This window comes from Tamandua tetradactyla, chromosome X (genome assembly GCF_023851605.1).
Source record: "Tamandua tetradactyla isolate mTamTet1 chromosome X, mTamTet1.pri, whole genome shotgun sequence".
Classification (NCBI taxonomy): Eukaryota; Metazoa; Chordata; class Mammalia; order Pilosa; family Myrmecophagidae; genus Tamandua; species Tamandua tetradactyla.
In genome coordinates, this window is record NC_135353.1 from 4,424,540 (window position 1) to 4,433,289 (window position 8,750).

Below are 8,750 nucleotides of genomic sequence, written 5' to 3' on the forward strand. Positions count from 1 at the left end.
GGGAGTATATTGCAGTATGACTTTTTAAAGGGTAATTTGAAATTCCTTTGACCCAGCAATTCCACTTCTAGGAATCTATGCTCATAAATGTATTCATTCAAAAAATCCTGAACACCTACTATGTGGCACACGCTGAGCTGGACACTGAGGACATAGCAGTAGACAGCGCAAAGTTGTGCCCTCACAGGGTTCTTGCATTCCAGTGAGGAGCAAGACTATAAAAACTAGCTCAGGAGATGATCAGTCCTCTGCAGGAAAATATCATCACTTTGCCTGTAAACATTCATAACTCAAATACATATTATACGCATTATATTGCATGCATTCTGCACATGGCAAACAAGTCATAACAAAATAAAAGAGAAAGCATGGTAAGGGGACTAGAGTGATGGGAGGAAGTAGGGATGCCACTTCTTATTGGGTGAGCAGCCAGGGCCACTTCTCTAATAAGATGACATAGCAGAGAAACCTGAAGCAAGGAGCCATGCAGAGCTCTGGAGCAAGAACCTTCCGGAGAAAACAGAAAATACAAAGGTTCTGAGATACGAATGGGCTTGGAGTGCTTAAGAGATCATGGAAAGGTCAGTGTGTCCGGAGCGGAGTGATAGAAAATATGGTAGCCATCCACGGGGCCAGTAGCCATATCCTAAAGGGACTGAGTAGGCTTGTATTTTAAAATGCTCATACACTGCTGTCTGAAGGATAGCGTACAGGACGGAAAAGGTCGCAGAAATGCACAAACGTATGTGCCATGATGTTTACCACCTCTGTGTCTAAAAGAATAAAAAAATGGAAAGAGTTCAAATGCCATCAGTGAGACTAGGTTAAAGAAATGGTGGTGCAATAGTCTCCTGCACCACTAGACAGCCATTCAAAAGAATGTGGGAGAACCATGTGTAATGATTTGCCATTGTTAAGTGAACAAAAAGCTAGCTCCAAAACAAAATGTGTGGCAAGACCCCTGCTTCGTTAAAAACAAAAGGGAAGAAACTACATAGAGCTACACACACATACACTTATTTGTGTGCACCTAGAAAAAATGAGACGCATATGTAGCAAACCGGTAACTGTGGGAGGCAGCATAATGGCCCCCCAAGGTGTCCGCCCCTTAATTGCCAGAACTGTGGATGTGTTACTTTGCACGACAACAGGGCCATTGCAGATATGATGAAAGTTAGGAGCCTTGAGATGGGGGGCTTATCGTAGATTATCCAGTGGGCCCAATCTAATCACGAGTCCATAAAAGTGGAGCCCTTTTCCCAGATGAGTAAGACACAGCACGGTGAAAAGGATTTGATGTTTCATTGTTTCTGAGATGTAGGATGCTATGTTCAGGAACTAAGGGCAGCCCCCCACAGACAGCCGGGTAGGAGAACCTCATTCTTGCAGCCAGAAGGAACTAAATACTGCCAACACCTGAACAAATGTAAAAGCACATTCTCCCCTCGAGCCTCCAGAGAGGAATGCAACTCTGCCGAAAACTTGATTTTAGCCTGGTGAACCCTGCACTGAACTTCTGATCTCTAGAATGGAGGATAACAAATTTCCTTGCTTGTTGTACTAGTTTTCTACAGTAGCAATAGAGAACTAATACATCCTCCCTGGCAAATGGGATTGGGGGGAGTGAATGGGGAGACTTTGATTCTCTATACTGTTCACAGAGTATGGCTGAATTTAAAATTTTTTTTACGAGAAGCAAATGAGGAAGAATAAACATGCCAAAAATCACAAGCAAATATAGTCACTCTGAGAATTCAACTTTTTTTAACAACCTGGCAACCAAGCAAAAAGAGAAATTAGATCAGTTATGTAATTTTTCATCTGCAGATCAAAAGAAACACAGTGGCTCATCAGAAGAGAAAAACAAAGTGTTTCCCTTTTACCTTCACTGGTCAATCACCTGCCCACCCCCACACGCCTGATCACTATTTCTCCTTGCCCTTCCCCACTGGCTGCTATTCTCTTGCCTACTGTGTGTCTGGGGCTCACCAAGCACCTGTCCTGTGTGCTACACAGAGTGGGAAGGTTTACAAAATAATACTAATCCATTCTAAAATCTCAGTTGGCAAAGAATTTTTCTCAAATTTACACAAATTGTCTTCCAGATGTTCTTTACTGCTTGTCTTTTCTATTTAGTCTTCAATGAAATGGTTTCAGCCGTATAGCTAGCGTGATCATTAAGAGCGGTGGTTCTGGAATCTCCTGGAGGGTTTGTTAAAACCCAGATGGATGGTCTCCACCCCCAGAATCTCTGATTCAGCAGGTTTGGGGTGAGGCTGACGAATTTGCTAACAAGGGCCCAGGGGACGCTGATGCTGCTAGTCCCGGGACCACACTTGGAGAAGCACTTGGCTATGAGAACAGGGCCTAGAATTAGACTTTCTAGAATTAAATTTTGGTTCCACTGCCTGCTACTGTTTTGACCTTGAGCAGATTAGTTAACCTGTCCGTGCCCTAGTTTCTTCAACCATCCAGGAGATGATATCAGTAGACCTACCTCATGAGCTGACTGTGAGAGTAAATGAATTAATACAAGTAAAATGTTTAGAACAGAGTGTCTGGCATGTAGTTAAAATTCGGTAAATATTAACTGTTATTCCTTCACTCTGTTGATTTTAACTTGCAGTTTTGTTTCCAGTGATCCACAATCCTTTAAAAGTCATTCATATTCTTCTCCAACTGCCTCCCTTTTTTCCTCACTTTCTCTGACATCCATCTTCCAGTGAAAGCATTTTTGGTTCCACTCTCCTAGTAACCTTTACATGTTCCAAAACCTTTATAGACCTCTTTCTTCAGCAAACCTAGCCCTAGCTGGAGCAATGACAGCCTCAGCAACAGACCAAAAATTGCCCTTTCTCCTTTCCATGCTCCTTATCCTTCACCTGTCTTATCCCCTTGAGTGGAAGGGGAAATGCTTCAGGAAAAAAGGGACTGCAAAAGCAACGCATGGCTCCTGCTTGGGCTTCTTTTTCAATATTTTAATAATTGAGCTGTTTGTCCCACTCTGGTTGAGTTCCAGAATTTTTGTTCTGGTGAGAATTCGATGAGGAGGTACTGAAAGAACAAATGTTATTTACTTCAAGCTTTGCTAAGCTAAACAAAATAGTTGGTGCATCATGTCATGTCTTTTGATAAGCTGCTTCTACTCGTGTTCAAAAATATGTGGCTTATAAATAAGTCCAATCAACAGGCAAAGCACTTTCAGCTCTTGAAATTATCAGTCTCTGTTGACAGTAGCAGCAATTTCAGCTAAATACCAAGGAGGCCATCAGGCCACTCACTCCCAGCCTCCCCTCTCAGCTGCAACCTGTGCTCTGTGTGGGGGGGGAGCACTCTTCCCCTCCCCAGCCACTGGTGAGCAGGTTGTCAGCCTAACCTGCTCAGCAGGTTGAACTCCAGGAAATTTGTGTTGGACATTGCAAGTTTTACTCGTACTGAGTTAATTTACACAGATAGTGGTAGCTTCTCATCCAGCTTTCCCTCCTGCCGCTAGCAAAGGCAGGGAACTGAGAACAGCGTCCTGTAATCCCACTGTGGGGCTCCCAGGCCTGGAACCACCCCCAGTGGAGGCTCAGCTCCCCAGAGCAGGCCCAGCTTTCTCTGCTCTTTTCTCTGCGCTTTACTCAGCTCACTCTGAAGCTAGACTTTGCCCACACCTGCATTGCTGGCACTGTGCAACGAACTGGACCAAAGCCTACTGACCACTGGTTGGGGAGGGATTTAATTATAGGTGCTTTTTAAATCCCAGGAAATCCATCCCTGCAGTTGCTTGTGTTGGCTTTTAAACCTGGAAGGCCTCAGACTTGTGCTCAAGCAGCTTGTGAAAGTGCTAATGGGGGACGCATCACCTTACAGTCAGACACTGCCAAATACAGCACCTTCCAGCAAAGAAGGAGGCGGCCTCATTGCTATGTGAAAACCTCTGATGGCACTGCCAGCAAGGCAGCTGTAAGCATTCAGTGCTCAGGGCTGGGACGCTTCTTCCCGGCCCACCCATGGGAAGCAAATGGGAAATTCACAATAATAATAGTATATGGTGCTATATATAATGTTATATCTAATAATAATGTCACAGCATCAAATATAATGCATCCTTTGTTAACAGATAACTTTCAATGCCTTAATGCAGTGAGTTACCATCTTGGTTACATGTTCCAATCACCTAGGGAGCTTTTCAGACTCCAGATGCCTAAGAGACACCATAGCAATCAAATGAGAATCTCTGGGGGCAGGATCCAGTGGGCAGTAGTTGGCAAACATCCCCAATTGATGCCAATGTGCAGCAGAGTTGGGAACTCCTACCTGAACCCAAAGGAAAGACATTGGGAACCCTGGCTGGGCAACAGGAGCTAACGTTTTGAGGTGAATCAACTCTCCACATACAGTACTGCCTCCTCTACTCCTCCATCCTCCTGCCTGTGCCATCCCTGATGTTTCAGAAAGTTTGGATTCTTTTTGAGGAGGAAACGGGATGCAAGTTTCTACCCTCCCCGCCCCCATCAGGCACATAATGGCTTTAAGGCAGAGGCAGTTAGAAACTATGCTTTACAAACCTGCCTACAAACAGCCTGGGCTCCTCCCAGCTTCCCTTTGTCCATCCTAGACTCCAGTCAACCTAAACCTCACACAGCCTCTCTCTGATCATCCTGTTCTCACCACCATAATGTTCTCCTGAAATTCTGGTTTCAACTTTCCACATTCCAATCTTCAATCCAGGTGCAGCCCAAATGCCAGATCCTCCATGAGATCCTCTCTGATCCTCACTCAAAATTGTCCCTTCAAATCTGAGAACCAGGCCTACAGATTCAATGACAAGAGCATCACGCATGGGCGATAAGCTTCACCAGTGCCATGGAAATGCTGGCTGTCGAGTCAATATAAATTTTCCCCTTCTTCTGTAATAACTGCCCTCTGTAATTTAGAGGCAAGCAACAATATGCTGAGCTGTTTTCCACTCTTCCTTGCAGATAGGATTAGCCAAAGATACGAAAGTTTTAGGGTGGGACTTCTGAGAAAGTGCTTCAGAGCGGACTGACTTGGATTGGAGGCAGGTACCCTTCACTCTGTGCCCCTCACTAAGGTCACGGCTGGAGCTATAGCAGCCCTCTTGGACCCTGGAGGCAGCACTGAGGATGGGGGACAGCACCCGGAATGACAAAGCATAAGTCTCTGAGGTCTTCAGATAGCCAAGGAGTTGCCATGCTGATTTGGGGCTGCTTCCCTGCAAACTGATTTCACAAGTGGGAACATAAGCCTCCAGCTTGTTGCAAAGTCCCCTTCATTAACATCCAAACCTTACTCTAATGCAGACAAGCAGTTGCTGACTGTGAGATCCTGGAAAAACCACTGATCCCTCTAGGCCTTAGTTCCCTTGACTATAAAATAGGAAGAAAATGGAGTTATGAGGATTAAATACAATCACCTACAGTTGCGGGGACTCAAATCTGGATCATAATGAATTAACCTAATAAAACATTCTCATTTCATAGACAATGGACCCAAGCACTAAAAGTAGCAGATGCAAGAATTGAAATAAAGGCTCCTTTTTTATTTTAATGCAATTTTATTAATATATATTACATACTCACATACCATGTAATCATCCAAAAGTAAACAATAAATAGTTCACAGTATCATCATATAGTTGTACATTTATCATCACGATCAATTTATGGGGGCTCCTTTTGATACAGGGCCAAACTTAGCATATCAATAGAGTTTGTATATAACTACCACCAAATCTTTGCAAGCAGTAGTGAGAAAATATTGGTTTAAAAACATGTTAGTAGATGATAAAAAACAGATGTGATTTAATCTATTGGGACTTATTTCTAAGTTTGAAGTATGGGAGAGAGAGGGATCTGATGGGTAGATAATCAACAACCAATACCAAGAAATACTATGTATAGAGTAGTTTATTCTTTCCCCACTAATATGAAACTCCATCTTTATCATATAAAATAAATAAATAAGTAAATTATATAATATGTTAGAGGGTAGTGTTTCAGAAAAGAAAAGCGGGGGAGAGTAGTATATTGAGAATTAAGACAGCAAGGGCAGGTCTCAACGTTCAATAGGTTAATCACGGTACAGCAACTCATTTAATCCTCACAACAACCCTATGATGTAGACCCTATCCTGATTATTGCCTCTACAGAAAAAGGAAATTGAGTACCTTGCTGAGGTCACACTGCTAAGAAACAGCAGAGCCAGAATTCAAGTTCCTGGAGTCCAGAGTTGGATTCTTAACCCCACGCTGCATCTCAGGCACGGTCCATGTACATTGCTCCATTTATTCACGTCTCTCCTGCTACCCTTTGGTAAAGTACAACATTTCTTTGTTTGGTCTGACACATTTCTTGTTAGGTTTCTTCCTAAGTATTTATAGTATTTCTTGCTATTGTGACGTGGAATATTTTTACCATGACATTTTTAATTAGTTTTAGCTAGTGTATGAAAAAGCTATTGATTTTTACATGGTAATCAGCCATCTCTTTGAGTGCTTATCAGTTTCGATAGCATTTAAGTAGACTTTCTTGGATTTTATAATTAGAAAAGCATAAAATAACAGTTTTTCCTCTTCTTTTCCCATTCTGTTTTTGTATTTTACTGTCATTATCCTTCAGTTCTAAATGTTTTCTAATTTCCATTGTGATTTCCTTTTTGACCCATTGGTTATTTAGAAATGTGTTGCTTAATTTTCGAACATATGGGGATTTTCTAGTCATACTTAGTCATACTTTTGTGATTTATTTCTAGCTTTTTTTCACTATGGTCTGAGAACATGATTTCAGTCCTTGGAAATTCATTGAGATTTGCTTCATGGCTAAATACATGGCCTATTTAGGTGAATAGCCCAGTACATGAGAAAAGAAATTATATTCTATTATTGTTAAGTGCAGTCAATTTCTTGAAGGTTAAAAAAAATGTCACTCAGCCCTGCCTCAATTAAGATGGAGGGATGAGGAGCTTTAAGCCTCCTTCCTTCCACAAAAGCTCTGAACAACCAGCAAGAACCGGCAGAAACATCTTTTTAAATCTCCAGAAAACAATTAAAGGACTGCAATAACAGGGTGAGAACAGAATCAAGAAAAAGGCCACTTAAAAGCTGTATGATCTCGTCTCACCTTGGCTGGTCCCTTCCCACACCCACCAGCTTAGAGCACAGCCAGCCCACACTCACAGTGCAGATCCGTGGTCCAGGTAACCGAAAGAGTAAAGTAACCCTTGTGCACATCCTTGGAGCTTGTATGTCTAGCCGAATCTGTCTTACAGGAGGCTGAGAAACTCACCATCCCAGAACGCTATGGGAGAGAAGCCAAGTCATGCTGCTGGGGCAGGGGGTTGCTGACTATAGAACACACAGTGCAGTGCCCAGGACAGTGAAAATACTGCTTCCTAGGGAAGAGGGAACATTCAGAACTATTTAACTAGGGGAATTTCTAGGGCCAAATAAGCATACCCAAGAAAAGATGCATGTGCAGAAAGGACCAAAGCAGCCCCTAAGCTTTAGCCCGGACCTATCCTCCAAACTCATTGTATGGAAAAACTCTGAAGGAGAACACTTGCCTAGGGCAATCTGCAAAGATTTGGGAAGTATGTTCATTTTTTTTTTTTTATTAGCTCCTGGCATTCAAGAAAAGCTGTGTTATAACACTAGCTGGAAACAACTTAAGAAATAGACACATCAGAATCTAAATTCCAGCAATATATATTAAAATATCAAAATTGTGGGTTTCAACAAAAAACTACAAAACATAAAAAAGGAAGTGATGACCCAGGCAAAGAACATTAAAGCATTAGACACCGGAGATGAGGGTGGGTGAGGCCGCTAGCAGTTGCAGCGAGGCCATCTTCAGTGGCTGTGCTCACCTCGGTGCTCTTCATCCTCTGGAAGGCCTACTGTGGCCACTTGCTGGGAGCAGGGTGAGGCCCAAGTGGGACGAAGAGGACGAGTTGCTGGCACTGGAAGAGCTAGAGTAGCATGAAGTGCTGGTGTTGGGGCAGGATGGTTCTGAAAAAAGCAGGTTCTTGCACATGCTGTCGGAAAAGCTGCCTCTGGAAGGTCACATCCTCACCTGGAGCTTCAGCTTGATGCAGCTACCCACCAGAGACTTCAAGGTGGACCTGCTAGAGATCAGCAGCAGCCAGAATCTGAACTTCTATTGGAAGAAGCTTGTAAATGAGGTGGGCATGCTGGTGTTCATGGTGGAGTTGGCTGACCACCTGCAGCTGCTCCCGGCCAAGCAGGAGCTGCACAAGCTGCTGGATAAGAACCCCGTGAGAGGGGCCATGAGCATGGTGGAGCTGCAGCAGGAGCTGGGCCTGCAGACTGTTGATGCCAGTGAGACGTCGATGCCAGTGGCAATGAGCATTGCTCCTGCAGGGCCTGGCTTTGACAAACCCAGCACTGTGTACATCTGCAGGCTGCTCCTGGAGCTTCTCTCCTAAACTGGGACCTACCTGCCCACTGTCTTACCCTGGGAACCACAGTCTGCTGCTCCTGCTTCTTCATCACCAGCCCAGACCTGGGGCAGAAGCCACATGGAAGCCCTCCCCATCTCCACTCCTTTCCCTTTCAAGAAGAGGTTGCGGGCAGGACCAGGAACTGCACAGAAGCCTTCCTGTTGAAGGCACTGAGGCTCAAGCAGAAAGGTGGGTAAGTCAGAGGTTTGGAGAGTCATGTCTGCCCCATTTAAGCCTGGAATGGGGATCCTGCTTTCCCTAGTGGAAACGCCTCCATCTCTTCC

General features: G+C 43.9%; 1 pseudogene; it reads left to right on the forward strand.

The window, feature by feature from the left end:
- Window positions 1-7,812: 7,812 nt before the first annotated feature.
- Window positions 7,813-8,451, forward strand: LOC143671072 (ADP-ribosylation factor-like protein 10 pseudogene; annotated as a pseudogene).
- Window positions 8,452-8,750: the final 299 nt, after the last annotated feature.